This window comes from Periplaneta americana, chromosome 2, assembly GCF_040183065.1.
Source record: "Periplaneta americana isolate PAMFEO1 chromosome 2, P.americana_PAMFEO1_priV1, whole genome shotgun sequence".
In the NCBI taxonomy this organism is placed as follows: domain Eukaryota; kingdom Metazoa; phylum Arthropoda; class Insecta; order Blattodea; family Blattidae; genus Periplaneta; species Periplaneta americana.
Genome location: NC_091118.1, coordinates 11,403,623 through 11,427,999, shown reverse-complemented (window position 1 = coordinate 11,427,999; position 24,377 = coordinate 11,403,623). Strand labels below are relative to the sequence as shown.

The 24,377-nt window shown below is 33.7% G+C and overlaps 1 protein-coding gene and 1 long non-coding RNA gene across 2 annotated transcripts in view; both read right to left on the bottom strand.

Moving 5' to 3' along the window:
• Window positions 1–2,834: 2,834 nt before the first annotated feature.
• LOC138713309 (uncharacterized) lies at window positions 2,835–16,197 on the bottom strand. Its single transcript, XR_011335837.1, has 3 exons — window positions 16,132–16,197; window positions 11,620–11,706; window positions 2,835–9,906 (listed from the first exon to the last, which is right to left on the bottom strand). It is a non-coding gene; the product is annotated as an uncharacterized lncRNA (long non-coding RNA).
• Window positions 16,198–17,347: 1,150 nt separating this feature from the next.
• The window catches only part of LOC138695238 (uncharacterized), a 38,418-nt gene continuing 31,388 nt past the window's right edge, over window positions 17,348–24,377 (bottom strand). Inside the window, exon 6 of the mRNA XM_069819691.1 lies at window positions 17,348–17,468. The gene's annotated coding sequence lies outside the window, so the exon portion shown is untranslated. The remainder of the gene's footprint in view (window positions 17,469–24,377) is intronic.

Sequence of the window (24,377 nt, the reverse complement as noted above, 5' to 3'; positions counted from 1 at the left end):
AGTAGATTCTTCGAACTTAGGGCTGAGGTGATGGCTTTCTTCATTGATCACCATTTCGAGTTGGACGATCGTTTGAGTGTCTAACAATGGTTCTTGAGACTTGCCTATTTAGCTGACATTTTTGTCAAAATCAACGAAGTAAATGTATGAATAATAATAATAATAATAATAATAATAATAATAATAATAATAATAAAAGCCGTAAATCTCCAGTGGGGCAAGGCCTCCTGCTTGGGCAGAGGTAGCTCGGGTCTTGACCATCAGAAGATTTTATTTTACTGGGTTATTTTACGACGCTGTATCAACATCTAGGTTGTTTAGCGTCTGAATGATATGAAGGTGATAATGCCAGTGATATGAATCCGGGGTCCAACACCGAAAGTTACCCAGCATTTGCTCGTATTGGGTTGAGGGAAAACCCCGGAAAAAACCTCAACCAGGTAACTTGCCCCGACCGGGATTCGAACCCGGGCTACCTGGTTTCGCGGCCAGACGCGTTGACCGTTACTCCACAGGTGTGGACCCATCAGAAGAGCCCTGTATTATTACAGGGGAAAAATTCTAATATATTCACTGCAGCAGATAAAAATATCAAAAGTTTTAAGAGAAAATTGCAGTTCTGGATAAAAAGTCTAGCCGGCCGTGAATTTGAGAGCTTCCCTGCTTTGAAAGATTTCCTTGAGGAGAACGAAGAAACTCTCCGAGAACTTGATGAAATCTATGAAGAATTTGTAAAGCATTTGGAGGATATGCGTCATACTGTAGAACAGTATTCCAGAAGAGGAGACTGAAAATAATTCTCAAAACTTGTGGGTCAAAAATCCATTTGACATCAAAGAAAAACCTTCTTCCCTCGCTTCTGAAGAATACGAAACATTACTGGAATTGACGTCTGATTCATCCCTGCAACCTCAGTTTAAGAATCTCCGTGTGATGGATTTTTGGCACAGCCTGAGAAGAGAGTACTCAGTGTTATCAGAGAAAGCCATTACAATTCTACTTTCTTTTGTAAGTACATACCTATGTTAAAATGGATTTTCTGTGCATACGTCTATCAAAACTAAATACAGAAATAGACTGGATGCAGAACCAGACATGAGACCAGCTTTCCAACATTAAACCCGATATTAAAGAAATATGCAAGCGTAAACATAAGCACTCGTCCCAGTGATCTGTTTCAAACAGGCGTTTCTTTTTCTAAAAAAAGGATTAAGTACCTGAATCTATACTAATAATAAATCTGTAGCCGAAATTTTTCTGGAAATTTTCGATTTTCCAAAAATAATTGGTCCTAATATATACAATTAACCACCCTGAAACCGAAAATCGCTTTTTTGACATTTTTGTTTGTATGTCTGTCTGGATGTTTGTTACCTTTTCACGCGATAATGGCTGAACGGATTTCGATGAAAATTGGAACATAAATTAAGTTCGTTGTAACTTAGATTTTAGGCTATATGGCATTCAAAATACTTTATTTAAAAGGGGGGTAATAAGGGGGCCTGAATTAAATAAACCGAAATATTTCGCTTATTGATTTTTGTGAAAAATGTTACGTAACAAAAGTTCCTTTAAAAATGATTTCTGATAAGTTTTATTCCAGGCAAAATTTTGATAGGACTGATATTTAAGGATATACAAGAGTTTTAAAATAACAATACAATACATTTCCACCGCCGCCTCAGATTATAGTGTCATTGTTCCGTAACTTCTAGGTGCAAAATATTAAATTTTTTAGTAGGAAGAAAAACAAATTTATTCATTCTATGGCAGTAGTGCATAGGAGATCGTGAGTTCTTACATTTTCGAAAGAAATGAATATAATTAAATTATATATAGTAGATTGTATTATTTTCTGCATCATTAAGTTATTTAGTAGGGCAAAAATCTGAAAATCGATGACATAGGAGTTAAGGCAGGAACGACGACGATGGCTACAATGAAATCAAAACAAATGATTAAGTCTATTTAAGGCGGCCTTGACGTTTATCAATATTAACATACAGAGAATATTTTGTGTGTTTGTATGACGTAATTTCGGAAGATAATTAAACTTCACAATCAACTCTATTAATTTGGAGTGATTTATTAAAGGATGCACTCAAGACTAATTTATAAAAATGTTAAACGAATTATATTTGAACCAAATGAGTGGTCTCTGGACCAAAATGACAGCATTTTAGTTATTTAAATACAATTTAAATTAAGTACCATATTAAACGATTTATTCTTCTATCAAACACGAATGTTCCCTGGACCCAATGTTCTATTTTATTTATGTAATTACTTTATATTTATTTCTAATAAGTGCAGCAGAGCGCATGGGTACAGCTAGTTTTAGTATAAATTACAAAACAGTGTTAACGATGCAAGTGGACTTAATTTCATTTATGCTTGTTATGTATTTACTGATCTTTGTAACAGTAGCAAATATATTTCAGAAACTCTTGTAATTTTTAAATACGAGTATGTATAATGTGTGAGTTCAAAATACATGTTTAATGTTAGTGATAAAAATAGCCAGGATTACTAATCTTTATAATAACAGCAAATACAGTTCAACAAAATTATTTATAATTTATAAATATTATAATATGCAACATAAATAAAAATGTCATATTAATGGTAAAAATACATTTGGTAATTTAATATTTGCCTGTAACATACACATCACTATTATTCTGCTGGGTTCCACAGATTTATTTTGGGTTTAAGAGGGTTCTGTAGGTAGAAAAGTTTGAGAAACGCTGCCGTAGGGGATATGAATTACGAACACGACTCCTTAGCCATGAATTCGAGTGTTTTATTTTGCTATCTATAAAAATGGAAATGAATTCATTAGGAACTTTGGTATGTCTTTATTATAGCTTGTATTCTATTACACATTTCTTTGTTACAATATTTGCATTATATTTTGACAAGTTAGAAAATTGCATTTCGCTCTTACATATATACGATACCCCAATATTTGTATTCAAGGTACCTATGAGTAAGTTGTACAAACCAAAACAAAAACAAGAAAGCAGTTCAGTGATGTCATGAGTTTACAGGATGAAGTACTTTGAACAAATGTTTTTCTCCACCGCAAATCACGTGATGTTAGCTGACAACAATGTTCCAGCAGAAAAATGAAAGCAAAATGCTGCATTACATTTTAAGATATGCATCTCAGATTAAGTAAATCATATTGAAATATAACAAACACCAGTGACTTTCCTCCCCACTGTCAATGCAAAGTACTTATTTGAAGAGGTTTATATTTCTTGATTTGGTACGAAAATTGAAGCTTGTGTGAGCGCTCACTTTTGACATCAAGAAAAAAATAAAAAATTAATCCTTTCTTTTACCAATTCGAAATTTTAAATCTTCTAATACTCTCTTGCACTCGTTATAACATAGTGCGAATTTGTAAGCTCAATACCTTTCAAGTTTACAAATTTTTTTAAACGATTTTTCTTTTTCTTTTTTTCATATTTCAAATGTTTATTTCAAATTTTCACTAAATGCTTAACTTTCATCATTTCCTTTAATTATAGAATTGAGTGACTGGAGTAAAAGTCCATCCCAATTGCAGTAAATTTTGAAAACTTTAACATTATAACATAAATCATATATTCTTTCTTAGCATGTTATTACAATATTGTATATCGATCTTCCTATTTGAAAATATACGAGTGCTAGGTTAACTGCAACAATTTCACATGTTTTGCTGAAATCTGTCAGTTTGAACAGGGATTGGGATTGGGTCTTATTCCACTCACCCACTCAATTTTTAGCTTACGGTGTAGAATTCAGATGCTCTTTAATACAATTTAATTTTTTACACGATCGTGTTTTTTGCTGTATTTACAGCTGTTGCTGTTAGGCCTTGAAAGTTAGAATTCCCACACAGTAACTTGTTGCCAGGGAAACCATTCTTCACAACATAAGACTATACTGAAATAGACCCATTACAGTGCACTTATTGTTACTTAGTTACCATTACAGTGCAGTTTTGCGTAGGTTTTGGCATAATGATGCTCTAAACATTGTATTTACAATTTTAAAAATATGATCGTGAAAAAATGTTGTACAATACACGTTTGTGAAGTACATTACAAACTTTTCCTCAATTTTGTAAAACGCACTTCCCAACCTTGTATCGTAATACATTATTGTATGTCTATGGTGCTGGACAGCAAACCCATTTGCCAGAAAAAAATTCAATTTTACAGGAGAGCGAAAAACCATTTTAATATCTCGAAAACAAGAAATGTTCGACATAAGAGAATATTTAAATCTCATCTTGTATTCATACCTTGATTTAAGATGTGTTTACAGAGGATTTGGAAAATTTACTTGATAGGACTGAAGTGAAATCCCGATCACATGCAACAGATTGTTCAGTATGATGCGCTTTCAAGACAACTTTAATCAATTTCATTATGCTGCCATCTAGCGACTGTAAAAGAAGTCACATTATAACCCTGATGGAATTCCATTAAGTAATAGCTTGCAGCAGTATTTCCATCTAGCGGTTGTTGCCAAAAAATTCATTTTCGACAATGGAAATCCTAGTGGTTGTTCTCTTTTATATGTTGCCATTTTATAATGTGGAAACGGACAATCTGATATGTGATCAGGAGTGAAACCTTTCGTTTATATTTTTTTTATATACGAGGTTGCCATTCAACACCATCGATATTTAAAACTCCCATTTTTGGATATTAGTGACAAGATACGTAAGATAAGATTTGTTTCTGTCAATCAAATACATGGATAAGAAATAGGCATTGTAGAAATTGTCCAAGTTTCGCTTCTAAGAAAATGTGTTTTGGAAGATTACGAATTTGGTTTTCAGTATTGCTTTCAATGATTTCAGTTAGTGTTTTCCACTTCAACTTCCAAACTTGTACAAAATTCTTGTAACTACATTATGTCTAATGTAATTATAAGTTTTAAAAACACACTTTGTACTATGAACTAAAGTGTTTCATGTGTTCTGATTAACTGTGTGTTACAACTACTGTATTTTATCTCCAGGCAGACCAGGTTCAAATCAAGCGCGTGTAAGTGGAATTGGTGGTGAGCAAAAATGAAGTTCAAGATCACTATGATCTTATTCTATCATTATTTCTACCTAAATCATTCAAAACACATTACTGAAGTACCAAGAACTTTCCTATATTCACACTGTATTCTCAGGCTAATACAAAACTCCGTCTTCAGGTAAAATAAATATAAAATCTTGAGAAAAACTAGCAGACTTGTCCATTATTATTCACAAGTAAATGAATAATTCAAAAGTGTCTCCATACATTCAATTCATATTCTATGCAATTAGTTTTTCATTTTAATCTTCACACAGAAGCTATGAGCAATTCACGACCGCTTGTATACAATTGCAAAATACGCATCCACCACGAGGCATAGTATCTGTAACACAAATTAAATTATAAATCAGAATAAGGACGCGTAGTTCATTTCTATTAATCTACAAGGACAGTCTCTTACAGAAATCAAACGTAACTGAGACCCGTTTAATACCGAGTGTTATCAGTATCACTAACAATGAAAAAAATTACCGGTAGAGAAATTGCACAAGTGTTATAAATTTTTAATTTATCACTTTTAAACAAATTTATACACAAATAATATAAAAACGTGCGTCGATTTCAGATTCAGATTGAGGAAGTTGCCTAGTAACGGTTATGCCAGTAGTGAAAGCAAATTAAGTTGTATTTTACATGGTCAAGATTTTTAGTACCATATGTAAGTAATAGAAAAAGATGTTGCGGTAGAAATGAATTTGACATTTCAGTGAGAAAATTTCATCAACATTCGTCAGCTAATAACATTCCGAGATAAAGGAAGAAACTTTTATTAGAAATAACATATTAGTTCGTACTTTACCCTGAAAACAGTCACGTAATAAGATAATTACATAATAATCCAGAAGTTAAGAGTAAGCCAATGTTATAGTGAATTAATAACACATACAAAAATAATTAGTAATATTAATAAAACCTTTGGGGAGGCCGAGAGTGGATGGGCGGATAATATTAAAATGGATTTGAGGGAGGTGGGATATGATGGTAGAGACTGGATTAATCTTATGTGAGGGCGGTAATAGTTTAAATTATATGCCTAAAAACAGTATGTATAGACAAGGTCAGTAAAAATGGAACAATTACAAAGAGATTGTACAATAAAAAAATTCGTCAAGATTATAAAACGGATTTAAAATTAACCAAACAGAGATGAGAACCTCCGGGTTCCTTAAAAGCCATAAGTAAGTAATATTAATAACAATTAAATATAAATGCAATTAAATTAAGAGAAAATATACAGAAAATATAAAAATCAGAGGAAAATGTTAATGGAAACTTACAGATGTAATGTTAATAGAGCAATTTTTAAGGACTGAAAAGTTTTGCTATTCTGTAAAAATCGATCAGTGGCTTCCAGTCCTGTAGATTAATACCAATCTCACTAACATAATCCTAAAAATGTATGAAAGAGACAATTAATTATATTTTAAGTATTCGAAGAGCCCCAATGAAATGCCAGGAAACGTGGAGCTTGGCCATTTTGTCTTCAGCATCCAATAAATGTTCTGTAAAAAATAAATGTAATTTCTTACACTGAAATTTTGTAAGTAATTCTAAACTAAATCATTTGTTAAATTTTAGTATTTTAATTGGGAACATGATTCTCAATTCTTTCTGTGAAAATATGTTTTGTCCGAGAAGTTTTCAAACATCAGTGAGTTCCAGCTTTTAAATTACGTTCGTGTGAAAAGCGTGAATTTTTCATCACATCCTCCATGACTGGAATTGGAATTTAGTTTATGTAAAGAAACTTCGATCTTGGAGGTACTGAAACCTCCGCTAGGGGTACCTATGTTCTGGCAACGAAACTATGGGTTAAATACAAAAGAACTTTGAAACTTAGCTCAGTTCCACACTGTGAATGTGACTTCCCAGAGAACTGTCCACAAATTTCCGAGATTGGTTGGTTTAAAAGAATCCTTGTACCCCTCTTCACACCTCAGAGTACCATCCTTTGCTGACTTAATTTCATCATCTTTTATCTTCATAGAATTCTGTATCATTTTACCATTAGTTTCTTCAATATCTTTTCTTTCATTAATTATTCTTCAGTTTCCTCAATTCTTTCTTCAGATTTCTCAATTTTCTTCAGTTTTCTCAATTCTTTCTTCAGTTGTCTTGATTTATTTTCGCTTTTTATTCACTATTTCACTTCCCCCATTTCGCATCACACGTTCACATGGTTTCACTTCACTACACACTTCGCATTTCACTTCGCATTTCTACGATTTTTTTAAGAAGGGTACAAGTTTCACAGAAGGGAGAATTAAATAAAATCAATATTGACATGAAGCAATTCTTGGGAAATCACAATCTAAATTTTGAGACAAATGATTGCATGAGCATTCTAAGTAATACATAATGACGTACAAAATTTTGACATGTGAATAACTTCGGAATTCAAATTTTAATTCAGTAGTTTTTGATTTACATGAATAGCATTTTTATTTTTCTAAACTACTTCAAACGAAATTTTTATATTAAAAATTGGCATTACGTACAGTCTTATCCAAATAGTTACAAGTTCACAGATAACTTAGCATGAATTTCGCAAGAGAAAAGTTGACAATGCACACAGTACATGATGCTTTTAAGAACAGTCATACATTTAGTCTAAAGCTAAATATTTGCATTACAGCAATTTTGAATTTTGTACTTCCGAAAAGATGCAAACATGCACTGAATAATTTCTACTTGGACATACGAGATTCATGTTCCCATAACCTAATCAAGGCTAGCAGAATCATGCTCAAATGAAATTTGTTTAAATTAGTCATTCATTTGCATTATCAGAAATAGAACAGCATTGATTGAATGAAGCAACTTACTCAGTTAAAAAAATAATGAACACTTCTTCAGAACCCTTCAAATTTAAAATATTCACAAAATCGAAAATTTTACAGAGAATACGAAAAAACGTAACGTATAAATTTACATATAAAAAGCTTTTGCTTTCCTTCTCACACGACGGTAAAAAATGTTGGAACTATTATTGTATAATCATAAAAATAAAAATTATGCCTACAGATTAATAAACTATTATACTGAATTTAGTATACTTGTATATATCAATTCGCATTAAGACAGTATAAGGAAAATATTAAAAATAGGCTGTACCAAATAAAACTGTCATAGAAATCAACGAGAAAATGTAAAAAGTGTCACAGAATCCTGAATATTTAATCATACAGTACATCAGTTTCAGAGTATAGGAATGTTGCGTCTTACGTTTACAGAATAAAATTATTAGTCACAAATTTTTATTTTCTAAAATTTAAAAACTGCTGAAATAGTAAAATAATGAAAACTATCGATCACAGTATGCAAAACACTCAGTGAGACAATTCATTCGAACAATACTATTAAATCTACAATTTCTTTAAATAACATGCACATCACATATACAACACTTCATAGAATTCTTACTCTAACACACATGAAAGAAAATATCTTTGCAGTGTCGAAATTTCGAGAAAATTAACCAAATTCATATCACACAGGAGAATACAAACTCATTTTAAAATTAACATCAGAAAATAAGCACTAAAACAAATGAAGTCCAACTAAATAAATAAAATTTACGTATTATTACTTTCTCATATGTGCCAATGTTACCATTGTTATAAATTTAAAGACCAATGAAATATCGAAGTATGCACGTTGCTATCTGGATTCAGAAATAAAATTATGGGAAATTTTGATTGGTAAATTAGGTTACAAGATTCCTAAAAAATAAACACATTAGTGTACGATAAACAGTAGAAAATCGTGACAATACAATTAACTCAAGACTTCCAAATCTTCATACTGACATCTGGATCTAATGCTGTTTAGGACGAATGCAGTGTTACATAAAATGACAATGACGAAATAAGACGATGAAATTTTCTCATTTCTATTATTGCTTTGAGCGCATGTGGTTTATCAATGTGAGTTGCGTATTTAGAATTATAAAGAATTTTAAATTAAATAATAATAATTTGGAAACATTTAAAAATTTTACAAAGATTAGACACGAATCATATTATCAAGGAGAACATTGGAAAATTCATTGCTCGCAGTTTATGGAAAGTAGGATACAAAATTCGCGAAATGGATATATAAATTGAATATGTTCATAACTAATAAATATAAAGCGTTTTATAGGCTATGTACAATATATATAGTACAATAATTCAATTTTGTTAGGTTGAGTAAACGAAAGTTATTTTCAAGTGCAAAATAATTTAAATTAAACGTTATTTTAGAACACTTTAGACATACATAATTTATCCTAGAAGTCGTGTTTCACCGTCTTATTTTATTCACGAAGTCTCTTGTTTATGTAGAGTGAACTACACAAAGCTGTCAAATGCTATTGTTCTTACAAAGTATCTGTACTACTCAGCAACCTGTTAAATAAAATCGTTAATTTTTATAATTATAATTTAAGAATTCATTTAGCTCTCCAAAAAAAAAATGTTTCGCTAACTGCATATTGCACTTACAACTTTCTACGTTCTTGAACTACTAGGATTGTCCCTCACAAGGTGTGAAGAGTTGCCAGTTTTATTTGCACCAGTTGTTTGGCTAGCCAGATATATAGAGCAGAACAAAAACAGATACCATTTCTTTTGCAACACGACCCTGACAATAGAACCATCTAGGCCGATACTTTTAATATACGCCAACGCTGCTGGAAATTGAACTTTCGTCTATCCAACCACAATGAAAAGTATAAAATCTCTCATCTGATACTTAACTTAGTGCGGCTCCAGATATCTTCCTGAAGATCCTCTTCTTAAGGGACCGTATTGTCTGTTGCCATACATCTCGCCTAGATTTGAGATAACAAGGAAAACATTTTAGAATTCAATAGGTGAACAAAATATAAACAGAGTGAAGGAACAGTTTGAGACAATGCCAAAAGATTAAAACAAGATATCTGCTGTGCATCCATATTTTATGTGCTGTTATTTAACCCTTAAATTGACAAAGTATCCTGTAGAATACAACAGGTTAATAGGCTATATGCTATAATTTTAATAAAATAAAAAAAAATTTGTAGGAAAATTAAAATTTTACAATACTATAATATTGTACAACATATAAAATATGGACATTGCGATAGTTGTTTTCTTTACAGTCCGACAAGGTTTAATAAACTCGTGTGAGAAATGAAGCTTTGCCAATTTAAGGGTTAAGTGTAAGTTTCTTATTTCTACCGAAATTAAGTTTTTCTGGCATCTGAATTAACGTCAAAAAGTTAAGTTTATGTTCACAGTACGTAATTCTTAGCAGTTTTGTAGTGAGAGTAAACATAATTCAGAAATATGCGTTCAGAGTGAACGATTCTAGAACTCTCACGCCTGCATTTTGTGGCTATTCAAGGTGTATTATTGCTGATTAACTCTTTTATAGGCGGGATTATATTATACTTTAAGTTATGTTGAAAGCTTCATGCAAGGTATGTATTCTGATACCTGGAGCTTACATGAATCAAGAATTTGAATAAAATTTAATTAATGTAATCATCATCTTACGATGTTTGGGTGACGTATATACGTCCGTTGATGTGACCATATTAATGAAAGGATAATTCCGAGCCTTTGGCGTGAGACGAACTCGATAGCTCAGTGGTAGAGCGCCTGACCGGAGACCAGGAAGTCGCAGGTTCGATTCCCGCTCGAGGTTGTGAAATTCTTCTTTCATACCATGGCATGATTGTGACTATAATAATATTTAATTCATTCAAAGTTTAATTAAATTATTTTCGCAACTCAAATTAGTAAATCAGTTAAGGAATTTCAAGCTGCAGATTGCTTACACTTTTCAAACATTTGAATGGTAGTTACGTATTAAAAGTTCTGTAATTATAGTACTGATTTAGAACTTAATGATATGAATGCAATCCTTTGTTCATAAAAGTGAAATTTTCACAAGTAACAAATCTAGTTTTTAGCACTGAGAGAATAGATTTATTTCGCACTTTGAACTATTTCATAAATTTGTAGTCCAAAACTGAAAGGATCACGATTCTCTATTTTTAGAGTACCGGTATAAGAAAGCTATTGCTTTCCACTAATCTACAAACTTCAAATCTATTTTTATTTGTGTAACTTATTTCACAGTTCTGAGTTTACGAATTCAAAGCAGGGCCAGAAATTTGAACTTCGATTTCTTTACAAAAACAAGTTTTGTTAAATGCTCATCAACTAAGATAACCAATATTATCAGTTTCTGCAGAACTATTTTGAAATTGAATCGGGTTTACCTCACTGTTGTGAAATAAATTTTTGTTAACTACAGAATAGATACAAGGCAATCTTGTAAAATAAGTAGACCTATCACACTTTCATAAATTTGCGTTGTTTTATTTGATAGTGCAATTATTATAGTGTGTCCCAATAAAGAGCAAATTTATGTTAATACCTAAATTATACCATTGTTTCTTCAAAGATTAAATTTTTACATTATTTATATAGTTTATTTCTTACAAATATAATAGTGATCGATTTAAGAAATTGTGAGACTTATTAACTGAACTTACCGACTAACAAATGAATGATGTTCGCGCACTCTGGTCCCATGGCGCTGATTCCCTTCTTCTAGTTGCAAAAATCTCTTGGCAACAATCCTCGAAAAAATAATTTGTCACAATTCATACCAAGAATATACAAAGATTTAATTAAAATTATATATTATACATATAAATACACACAAAAATAACCCTCGTAAGTTTTATTTTCACTTATCCTTCAAGTTACAATGTCTATTATTCGTTTCCTTTCAGAGCATATTTGTCAAGTTTTCCTAAACAAATTATTAGGTTCAGTGAAATGTAATAACAGAACTTAGTAAACAGCTGAACACGATCTCCTTTGCAAGGTAAGTATATGTAGATCCAAATTAAAATTCTTTTTATCAAATTCATTAATTTCCTATTAAAATGCAGCTCTCTTCGCTTCTAATTTTTGTAGCAGTATCTCCACACAAATTCAAATATCATGGATCAACACTAACAGATATAAATGACACTCGGGAGGAAATTAAACACAGAATAAATATGGGAAATGCCTGTTATTATAAGGTTGAGAAGCTCTTATCATCCAGTCTGCTGTCAAAAAATCTGAAAGTTAGAATTTATAAAACAGTTATATTACTGGTTGTTCTGTATGGTTGTGAAACTTGGACTCTCACTTTGAGAGAGGAACAGATTAAGGATGTTTGAGAATAAGGTTCTTAGGAAAATATTTGGGGCTAAGAGGTTTGAAGTTACAGGAGAATGAAGTTACACAACACAGAACTGCACGCATTGTATTCATCTGACATAATTAGGAACATTAAATCAGAGCGTTTGAGATGGGCAGGGCATGTATCACGTATAAGCGAATCCAAAAATACATATAGAGTGTTAGTTGGGAGGCCAGAGGGGAAAAAGACCTTTGGGGAGGCCGAGTTGTAGATGGGAGGATAATATAAAAATGGATTTGAGGGAGGTGGGATATGATGATAGAGACTGGATTAATCTTGCTCAGGATAGGGACTAATGCAGGTTCCTTAAAAGCCATTTGTAAGTATCCCCACCCAGTGAAGGAGAGGTAACACCTCACAATTAACATGTATACCAGCAAATTTGTGTGAAAGTTACCGAAAGATATAACATTTTGAAATTGAAACTTCTCACCTATTTCACAAACTATAAATAAGTGTGGTTTAATATGCGTTCAAGGTTTTCCACACTTTCGATTAATGTTTTGTCTAATGAAGTTCCCATCTGATTAGAAGTAATCTTGAATTTCAACGTAAGATACATTTTTATTGCATTTGTAATATTTTATAATATAATTTCACTCAAATTTTTTTTATTTGTAGGTATCCTTTCCTGCAGAATGTAAGTGTATACACAAGTTTCCGTAAAACAAAAATTTAACAGACGCATATATACTTATTTAAAATTTGAAAGTCACATTTCATAATGGTAAAAGTACAGTATAGTAAGTATTTTTGACCACCACCACCACCACCACCACCAAACATTTAATTACGAAGAAGATATGGATCACATTTACAACTCAGCTGATTTTCAAAATCTATTTGTAAATAACTTCCATCACCAATATTCCATGACAACACTGCTCAACCCTAACTACAACACTGACGCACCGCACAGACATTGACTAATAGTAAGACACTGTTCACTAATTGGCCAGAAAAGTTTTGTCATGCACAGACTAATCTACTGCACTTTTACCATTGACAAATGTAAAGTGTTGACCAATTCAACTTTTTTTAGTTGTCTAAAAGATTAACGGAACTATAAATTCGTCATCAAGTTCCCTCTATACCCACAATAAAATAATAAACCTCTTCTGTATTTTCCTTGAATCATACTGACAAAGAAACGAGGCTAATTGATTTTCAAAAGTTTATTTTAAAATACGAATAATTAACAATTAATATTTAAATTTCATATTTGGTTTTCACTATTCGCTATAAATGGAAGGTTTATGTATTAAAAACTTAGCCAAGAGTGACGGTTAATCAAAACAAACTTTAAGATAACTGAAAATATTCTAGAGCAGCAGAACAGAAGTGGACGCGACCTTCCACCCAAGTGACTTTAACGCGTTAAAAAGATAACTTTTGAGGGTAGTTGGTTATTACAGGTACTTAAACCCCGGCCGTGGGGCACAAACATGGGTTCCCCCTCTTCAGTTAGTGTGGTCTTGTGCCCCCATTTTCATAGGAACATACCTGGAATTTTGCCTTCGTTTTCTTCAGTTTTTTATTTATAAGTGCCTTTACTTTTCCCCTCATTATACAGATAATGTGTGATATACAAGCGACTATGTGCAGTGTTCATTTCGTGTAGGAAGTATTGTGTTACAACTCTATCGCCGTCTTTGACCGTAACTCAGAGCGTACGTTTACACGTAAATTTCATTTTTAAATGTCAAGAACACTCGTAATAACAGATGTCAGCAGACAGCGGCTATGTCTGTACCTGTAGTCAGTAACATGTCTCCAAGGTCAGCGAAGAACATAATCGAAGTCAGTCAGGTCTAGTCCAGAGAGCAGTGGCTTACAGTCCCGTCTCGTCAGTGGCGTATAACATCGACGTCTGTGAAGTGCAGTGAAGATAGTAACTGTGACTTTTAACCGAGTCGCCAGTGGCGCAAACACAGGTATGTCAGCAGACAGTGGCGTATGGAGCTGTAGTCAGAGTGGCATGTCTCCAAGTTCAGCGTCGAACGTAACCAAAGCAAGTCAGATCTATAAAAATTATGTAGACGCTGTGCTTCCTAATTCTTCATCGATAATCTTTTAGTGGATGCAAATTCATTTAACTGAATTCAACTTAACACCCAGATATCTAAATCTGAACTGATTTTATAATTTTGGATAGATCTTTACATTTTGGATTTTACGTTTTATTAGTTGAATCATATGAGTTCGACACGTTCAAGATCTGAGAGTGGTTATAATTAGGAATTGGATTTGTAGGTTTTTGCCTATTTCCCCCCTCCCTTGCTTCTAAACTCCTAATTTCCTTAATACTCTTCCGGATCATGATCGTAGGAGTCTTATATGTGAATTCTATTGAACCTAAAAAAACCTAAATCATTGTTAAGCATTATCCTGTATTTACTGCATTTTATATATATGAGAGAAAAGGAGAGAGAGAGAGAAGGAGAGAAAGAAGGAGACAGAGAATGGAGGGAGGAGAGAGAAAGGAGAAAGAGAGAGAAAGAAGGAAAAAGAGAGGGGAAGAGAGAGGGAGAGAGGGAAGGAGAGAGAGGGAAGAGAGGGGGAGAGGGGGAGAGAGAGGGAAGAGAGGGGGAGAGAAAGAGATAAGGAGAGAGAGAGGAGAGAGAGAAAGAGGAGAGACGGAAGAGAGAGAAAAAGAGAGAGGAGAGAGAGGGGGGAAGAGAGAGAAAAAAAGAGAGGAGAGAGAGGGGGGAAGAGAGAGAAAAAGAGAAAGGAGAGAGAGGGGAAGAGAGAGAAAAAGAGAAAGGAGAGAGAGGGGAAGGGAGAGAAAAAGAGAGAGGAGAGAGAGAGGGGGGGAAGAGAGAGAAGGGGAAGAGAGAGGAGAGAGAGAGAGAGTATGTCTCATTTCAGTGACCTTCCAAAATATATCGAGTACTTGGAATTTCTGTCGCTACAACTGAAAGATGCAATTGGTGTCACTGACTCGCTCCTACAGAAACAAGTACCAGGACCCGTGGCTGAAGCTGTCACATTAAAACTGAAGAAAGTATTGCAGAGGAATCCAGGATTTGAAAAAATGAAAAATGTGTGCTCCATTCTCCAGGGGAAAAGCTTCAATTGTCAGGTACCGTGGGTACCTGCTGCAGTGGCAGCGATGATATTTGCACCTATGACATCATGTGCCGTCAAAAGAACCTTTCCATCCTTCGAATGTATTTTGAGAGACAATAGAAAAAAAACTTGTCGAGAATCTTGAAAAATATTTGGTCATATATTGCAACCAGGAACAGTACCAGTAAATAGTATTGGTTGGTTTGTTTTAAAATAATTCTTGATAAAGTTTGAACAAATTTAATTCAAAAGTTGTGTATACTGTACTTTTTATCTATTACAAATTGAAATCTCTGTAGTTATATCAAGGCAAATTATATTATATAAAAATTTAAGTTATGATACCGGTAATTTATTCAAACTACAAGTAATGTTAAGGAGAAGAAACAAAATTTCGAATCTTATGAATTTTGATAAATAGTTTGGTTCTTGAAAAGGTCAGTTTCGTGGTCCATGTTGCTTTAATAAATATTTATTTTTTTAGAATAACTGTAAGGATACATTTTTAACGATCTGGCCGTTATTGCGACCCCTTTCACAGGTTGGACATAAAACCTAAAAAAACTTACTTCACCTACTCCAAAAACCTAAAATGTTCTTTTAAGAAATCTAAAAATTCGGTCCCTTATTAAGAATAGTCCATCTCACATTTACCCTGATGTTCATTTGGCTATAGAACGAGAAAAATTATTGAATGATAAGTTCTGCTACCACCATTATAAATCACTAAAAGACTTACATCAGCGAGGTGAAAAGCTTCCCTTTAGGCTTCTTCGTAATAGGCGCGGGAAGTAGTGGAACATCTGAAAGACGAAAAGAGCAAATCAATGACTGGTACAAAAGGAATAGGAATATTACAGCATTATCTGTAATAGAAATATACCCAAGATTTTTATAAGGTTGGGGAGGGTTTGGTGACATTATTTAGGTAAAAGATAGGAACCAGTGACTGAGGTCACTGGGTCAAGCACCAGAAGTCAGAGGTGCTTAGCCCCTTTCTCAGAAGCGAAGGTGAATTGTTTAGAAATCCTTATTTGCGTAATGACAAATCCCCTCCTTACGTTTGTAGCACTGAAATATGGACTAAATAACAAGGATGATTTGTACTGTTGCTATAGAAACCTGTTCGTTGATATCATGCTGTGAAACAAAAGACAATTTGGACTAGCTGCTGACATTGCTTGAATATTATTCACATCCCGTTTCTAGGAGTGTCCTCATTTTCTAGACTTTCCTGGTGATTTTAAACGTGCTACCAGATGATGTAGTCTAGTTTATCATTTACAGAATTATTTTACGACTCTTTATCAACTGCTATGGTTATCTAGCATCTGAGTGAACAGAAGGTGATAATGTCAGCGAAATGGGTTCAGAGTTCAACGCCGGAAGTTACTCAGCATTTGCTCTTAATAGGTTGAGGGAAAACCATGGAAAAAAACTTCAACCAGATACAGACCGATTATTTAGTTCTGACAACTCAGCGACGCGAAAGAGGGGAAGTAATAGGAGTAATGGGCAGAGTTTCGGAGTAGAGATATGGGCGAGCGGTCGGTAAAGGAATGCAGTGCAGCTTAACTGTACTGGAAACATACCGCTCTACCGCACGCATGACATCCGATCGCTCCGAAGGCAAGCGAATGAATAACCCAAACACCCCTTGGCGTAACTGAATGAACCTGCCTAACCCAGGCGCACATCTCCGGCGACTGCCAGGACTAAATAATCGTACTGTAACCTGTCCCAACCAGGGTTTGAAAACGGGCCATCTCGTTTCACGGTCAGGCATACTAGCCATTACTCCACAGTGGTGGATCCGAAAAATTATTGGATCTGACATACAGTAACCCTGCAATATAAATTACAATTTTACAATTTGAGAATAGCTGTCGTCTTGAAAGGCTCATAATTTATATTTAAATATAAGAAACAAGGTTAAAGATATTTCAAATCATTACCTTACTGAACTCCGAACCTCAAGTTCTGCTCCACTGGGTACGTTGCACCAACATATTTCAGAAACTGCAATAACGGCAAGCCACGTACTTCAGCCAGAGCCTTGTAGACGTGAAGTACATGCTATGAACAAACACGTAGGTACTTTGAGTATTAGTAAGAACTGAATATCAGACTAGCAAATTCGTATACAATAATTTTGTTATAACTCATTTCATTTACCTGTTCGCCTGTGATTTTAAATTCAACACGAATTATTATTAAAATATGAACAGAATTTGACCTATTATAAAATACAATCTTCCACATTAGGCACTGAATTCTTGGAGTATGGAAAGGGGGCAGTCTTAATTACCAAAAAGACCAGCAGTACCACCTTACAACGTGCTGGATGACAAGTGCAGAAATTTCTTGCACTAACATGCATTTGCGCCTGATTGAAGGGTTACAGCTCTCCTTCCTGCCGCGTTTATCCATCGAGTTTTACATGTGCAAATGGTTTGTGTCACTTCTGGTTTCTTTACTGTTTTTCTTTTCTCTGATAATTTTGAGTTTAAAGCATTTTGGGGGAGAGGTTAATGTATGTTGGTTAATTTAGGGCAGTTTTTTCTGTAATTTACATTACGTTACGTTATTTTTGCTGTAACATAGATTCGGTTTTCGGACAGTTTTAATGCACGTGTTTTTTTTTTTATTTTTATTCATCACATCTCTGCATTTATTTTAAAAATCTAAAGCATTCGTGACGCCTTCTTAACATACACTACGGGGGTCATATTATTCTCATTTAATTGCCTCCGTGTCTCTAAATTAAAGCAATGTCCCTGGTTTGAATCCTACCGCCTCAAATAAGTATATTTACAATTTCCGTGGTATGTTTATTTTTTTTACTTGGTTATTTAACGACGCTGTATCAACTACAAGGTTATTTAGCGTCGATTGAATTGGTCATAGCGAGAAGAAGCAGAGGATTTGCCATAGATTATCTGACATTTGCCTTATGGTTGGGGAAAACCTCGGAAAAACCCAACCGGGTAATCAGCCCAAGAGGGAATCGAACCCGCGCCCGAACGCAACTTCGGATCGGGAGGCAAGCGCCTTAGCCGACAGAGCTACGTCAGTGATCTGGTATGTTTACATCGCCGCGGTTAACAGGAAGTCATTACGCTAGTAGTAAAAGATACAAGTTAAAAGTGAATTTTTATTTTCAGTAGGTTATTTTACGACGCTTTATCAACAGCTTAGGTTATTTAGCATCTGAATGAGAATGTGATAATGCCGGTCAAATAAGTCCGGGGTCCAGCATTTGCTCATATTGGGTTGGGACAAAAATCCGGAAAAAAACCTCGACCAGGTAACTTGCCCCAACGGGAGTCGAACCCGGGCCACCTGGTTTCGCGGCCAGACGCGATAACAGTTACTCCACAGATGTGAACGTTAAAAGTGAAGTACACAAGTGTGTCTACATAGAGAACCACCTGTTAAGTACTTAAATGTTACTGTAACCACTATACCACGCTGTGGCGTTCGGGTGACAACGGCTCAAATCTTTGTCCAGATTGAGCACTTTTACTATGATATGATTAGTACTCAATTTCAACATTTAGTGAGAACGTGGTTACAAATTAAAATCAATTACTTTTGGGCACCCTTCTCAACTCCTCAGAAGTACGGGAATGCGGACATAGTCAAACCCATCGTGTGAACGCTTTCAGGCACGCAGAAATTCTCTTCTGTTAAGAAATCAACCAATAAAGAATTAAACGTTCTCTAAACTAAATTTAAGAGTGCACGAACATGCCTTAATGTCGACAACCCCACTTTATTTACAAGCCACCCTATTCGATTATGTTAGTTAAAATTATGTAGACTGACATCTACGGACTGTTCATTCTGGAGAACAGAACGACGGAGGGCAATTCTGAACGTCTAGATTGTTCTGGACGTCATAAGGCGAAGACGAAGCTTAAAGCTAAGATCCCAAGAAAGTTCAAGTAAAAACACTCCCTTGTTATTTCTACTGTCGACGGTGCACCGACGAAACAGACCATATAATTTGGGTTCAACACACGTACTGTATTTTTTAATTGCAAAATAGAAAAGTCGACGCATACTGAAATTGATCTGCTAATTTTTCTTTTATATTTATGAAGGTCTTACGTTCCATTATTCTACAACACGTTAGTTGGCCATATCAGAGTACTTATATTTCAATGACGTGCTCATATCCTAATCGACTTTATTCTATGATTCTATTATTTGCTTCCTCATTCAATATTAAGAGAAAATTCTACATGAACTACCAACGATCTTGGTTTCAGCTGCCCATCATCTCTCGAAGACGAGGGGAATTTAGAGATGTTCAATATTGCATCCAGGAAATACACAGAGTAATCAAATGCGTCCTTGCAACAAATTTTGCTGTAAATAAAAACATTTTCTGTATCATCTCGACGGAGAAATTTCGATTAAAGAGCTTGAATAATGCTTCAATTTTTCGTACTTTAAATAGGACAGTGGTTGCCTGCCTAAAACCGACGAAAAAGAAAGAAAAACTCGAGAAATTTAACCTTTATTTTATTTAAAATTTGTGAATTTGAGTGCAGAGATTAAAACAAATCGTCAAACTTAAAAAATATATATATATATATATATATATATATATATATATATATTAATTAGCCACCATTTGCATTTAATTTTGTTCGCTCTATTTAGCAAGAGAAAAAAAAAACGAATAATCTTTTCAACTGAAAAATTTACGCGAAATTTTCATAATGACAGAAGTGCAGTATGCTTTTAATTTGTCCATCACCAAGTTTTCTTGTAACTTACTAAACCTCCACATACTACGGTTAATTTTATCCAACACACGAACACAAAATTGCTGACATTCAGAATACCTTCACCAAATTAGTTTCTACATGCTACATACATTTTTCCTACTATTTTACTGCACTTATGCCATTTATACAAACTGGAAGCCATTTTAAGTATATTTAAGAACCACGATAAAATTTCGAATTGCATTCAGAAATTTAAGACCAATTTCATGAATCAATTTAGTTTACTTGCTCTTTCCATGTGTCGTATTAAGAACGTTCGTGGCTAAGATATTTACTAGAATCCTACCCGAACAGTATGAAATACAAGCCTATAACATACAATCTTATTTAATAGTGTATTTAACTTGGGTCGGTTTGCTATCAGTTCGAATACAAGAAAATTAATATGGCTGCAGAAAATGTTTAACAAAATGGAGTCCACGAGTAAAATATTGGATGTCGACACAACACGATTTTCCAGAATATTCTAGAATCCAGTGGTTCTCTAGAATGAAAGCACATAGTCTTTTGAAATGAGAAATTACTTTAAGTAAAGACACATTCGAACTAGCTTATTCATATCGTATAGAATTTTAATATTTTATTCCGTTAAACTGTCGTTACCGAGACTATAACGAATTTCATTTAATTTACTGCAACAGAAAATGTCTGACGTGAGTCAAAGTTATAACTATTATTGCCTTCTATTTATTTTTGTTTAATTGAAAATTATATTACACCTAGAAATTATACTTTAACTTCACCTGAACGAAACGCTGTCAAAAGTTGAAAACTCAACAGCCACCTTACCAAACCAAGGACCATCCGCTCGGCTCTACGAAGTACGTTAGACTAAATCGAGTCTAGCGTTCAGCAATACGTAGTAACGACAGCCAATGAGATTGCAGACGGAAATTACGTAGATATCGCTGTTGAGGAAAATTAACATACAGTTCGTATAATATAAGGTGATGAATAGCTTTAAATGTGTGTATAAGTTATTGCAAATAATTTCTAATGCAACTATTTAACATTTCTGTCTGTCTGCCTTCCAAATCTCACAGACATTCAAATAATCGTAATAAAAAATTGAAGTCGGAAGTTGACCCAATTCTAATAGCCATACTTATACATTCGATCCTTCCATGTAGCACAGAAATTAACTACCCTCATCGCCTGAACACACTCAGGGGTGCACAAACTTATTCATCATATAAATATTAGTTTTAGTACTATTAATTTTAAAAATATGAAATCCTGTGAGTATCTCCAACGTAATAGAATCAGCACAACATGAACTTCGCTTTATTACGTTCTTAATTTTAATAAAAATGTCTATAATATTTTTATAATAATTTTTAGTGAAACATACACTGGCGTTCAAAGATATCTGATATTTTATTATCGCGTAAACGAACTTTTTAACAATGGGATAAGCCAAAACCAAAGATATAACAAAAAAAATTCACAAACTTTGAAAGAGTTCAGCTAGTTCTCAATAGGTGGCACCATTATTGGGGCGGTTAAAAAGTGTCAGGGAAAATGATTATATAGATTAAGCTTAAATTATTCACATAATTGACAATATCAGCGGTTTCTAGCTAGATCCAGTGTTGTTTCACAATCATTAAAATGGGATGAAAAATTGAATTCTATAATGCTGGTATATTTATCTACGATTGGCAACAGTGACTATTATCTTCGCCATCTATTCATAGAAATAATAACTAAAGAATCCACACTTACACCACAGTCTAATACTTACAGTCACGCAACTCATACGTATAAAATATGCCAACATTTGACAGCTGGCGCTACAGTAGCCCTCTAGCGGCAGGCAAGTTAACAGTGTGCACACGACATATGATAACACATCAGAAAACGGTTTTTGCGTAATTTATTTTATATTTTTATGCTATACAGTAAGTGTATATGTTCTTATTAATTTTACTTTAGAATCCTAGAAGAATTTCACACGCAGTTAATCTACAAGTTTCAGAAGCTGGGAATAAACGTAATTCTTTTTGCTCCTTACAACTGAATCTTGGCCCTGATCACGTATCATGCTTTGAAATAATATAATTGTTCATACGTGGACGGTTAATTCAATTCATTCCTAAATATATTTATGAATCATTGGAACTCTATATTTACTGTGAGAAGAGTCAAAATTAGTAGCTTCAAAATTGTAGGCCATATCTCGTAGGGTACATCGCGTGGTGAACTCCTCTCCCTATTTCCTGAGAAATTAACTATTTTCCATACCACAAATTGGGGTAAACTCGGCCGCTGCACAGTGTTTCCAAGAGGCTCAAAAGCTGGCCAAAAATGATTTTTTCACTTTTAATTTTATGATGTTTGCAATATACCCCAACTATCTCCAAGGTCTGGCGGTCATAAAACAGCCACCCTCGTAGCAGGTCTAATTCTATGCAGTTGTATTCGAACCTTTGAAAGTAGTGCATGAAGTGTCGTGTTTGCTGTGTTGTGATTGTGTGTTTTTCAATTAGAATTTCAATTATATCTTTTGTACTTCTGTAGTTGATTTTCAGGTAAATGTTATTATGGATTGTTAGAGTTATGTTTCTGAATTAAGAATACGTTATTATTATAATGATTAAGTATATTATGCTTCGCTGAGGAATCATAATCATATTATGTAAAATTTTATTTTGTGATTCCTTAAGTTCGGTCTTTATGCAGACCAGCAAAAATTGCCTCACGTTGCCCTGTGTTATTTCCTTGACCAACGTGTAGCCTGACATGTTTACTTGATCTTGAAAGGTAAAATTGCCCATATTTGCCCCTTTTGATAAAATTTAGATAAATATATGTATTGGCGTACTTCAAATTAATCGTCTAAAATACGAATATTCTCAGTAACAGTTAATTTCTTCTCTACAGCAAAACTATGTTCAATTTGGCTATCAAATAGTTATAAAAGTAAAAAGTAACAAATTTTTAGTCATTTATTTTGGTTTCAGAATGGAGTACCGTTGCAAAAGAAAAGAATTGTTTGATACTTTACAGAAGGAAAAAAGTGGTCGTAAGAAACAGAAAGACGTAGTATTGCAGTTTCTTATTACAAAAATCGGTCTAGAAGTCTCCCATGATCAAATTAAATTGTTAGAAAGACATGTTTCTCGTTTTTGCATTAATTTGTTTCGCAGAATCGATCAATCTAACAGGATGAGTGTTTGATTTAAAAAAAAACGAGCAGTGTTAGATAAAGAGTTTGTATGTGATTTAAATGCTATAAAACCTACTCTACAGAAAAGAGGAGGAGCACAGGCAAAGTTTGGAGAGAGCAGTAGTAGGTCTAAGCGTAGAAAAACTCAAAATGTAAGAAAATCTGCAGAGATTGCGAAAAATTTAACATTCGCTGCAAAAATAAAGTAAGTGCAGAAATAACCGGCATTGACAGGAATCTCATCCACAGATGTGGAATTATACTTAAAACCATATCCTGTGGATCTGAAATAAACACAAATGAATTTGAAAAATATGCAACCGAGACTGCCAGATTATTTGTCTCACTATACTCTTGGTATCCCATGCCTGTCACTGTACATAAAATACACATTCATGGTTCGACTATTATTTCCGAGGCATTACTTCCAATTGAATGGTGAATTTACAAAACGACTTATGTCCCTAGAAGTAGTTTTGAGAAAATTAAAGAAAACTGTTTTTGACTTCGCTGAACCATATATTGTTACAATATAATTTTTTATATGTAAGAGAAAAATTTTTAGTATAAAAATTCATACTTTTGTACTCTTCTTCAGGTTGTAAAAAATTTAATTATCTTCAGGACTTAAGTTGTTCTGCAAATTAACTTCAATTCTACATCATAATTATTAGGTTATTGACACATAAACATGTTTAACTAAATGTATTTAGCCTATACCAAAATCATAAAATAACCTTATTGCAATTGTTGAACAACATTATTTTGAACAATTTTTTAATCACAAGAGCACAGACCTCTGATGGAGAAAAGTTTGATGTTGAAGAAATGTTTCTGAGCACTTATTGCCATTAAGAATTTGATTAGTAGGCTGCTCTTATTTTGTCCCGGACAACTGTTGCAGAACAACCACAGTTCTTTAATATACCGGATGGGACACAGTTATTGAAGTAGTGTGCAGGAGAAAATTACATTCCTCATTAAGACTTTTCTTGGCCTGTCCCTCATGGTAGACAC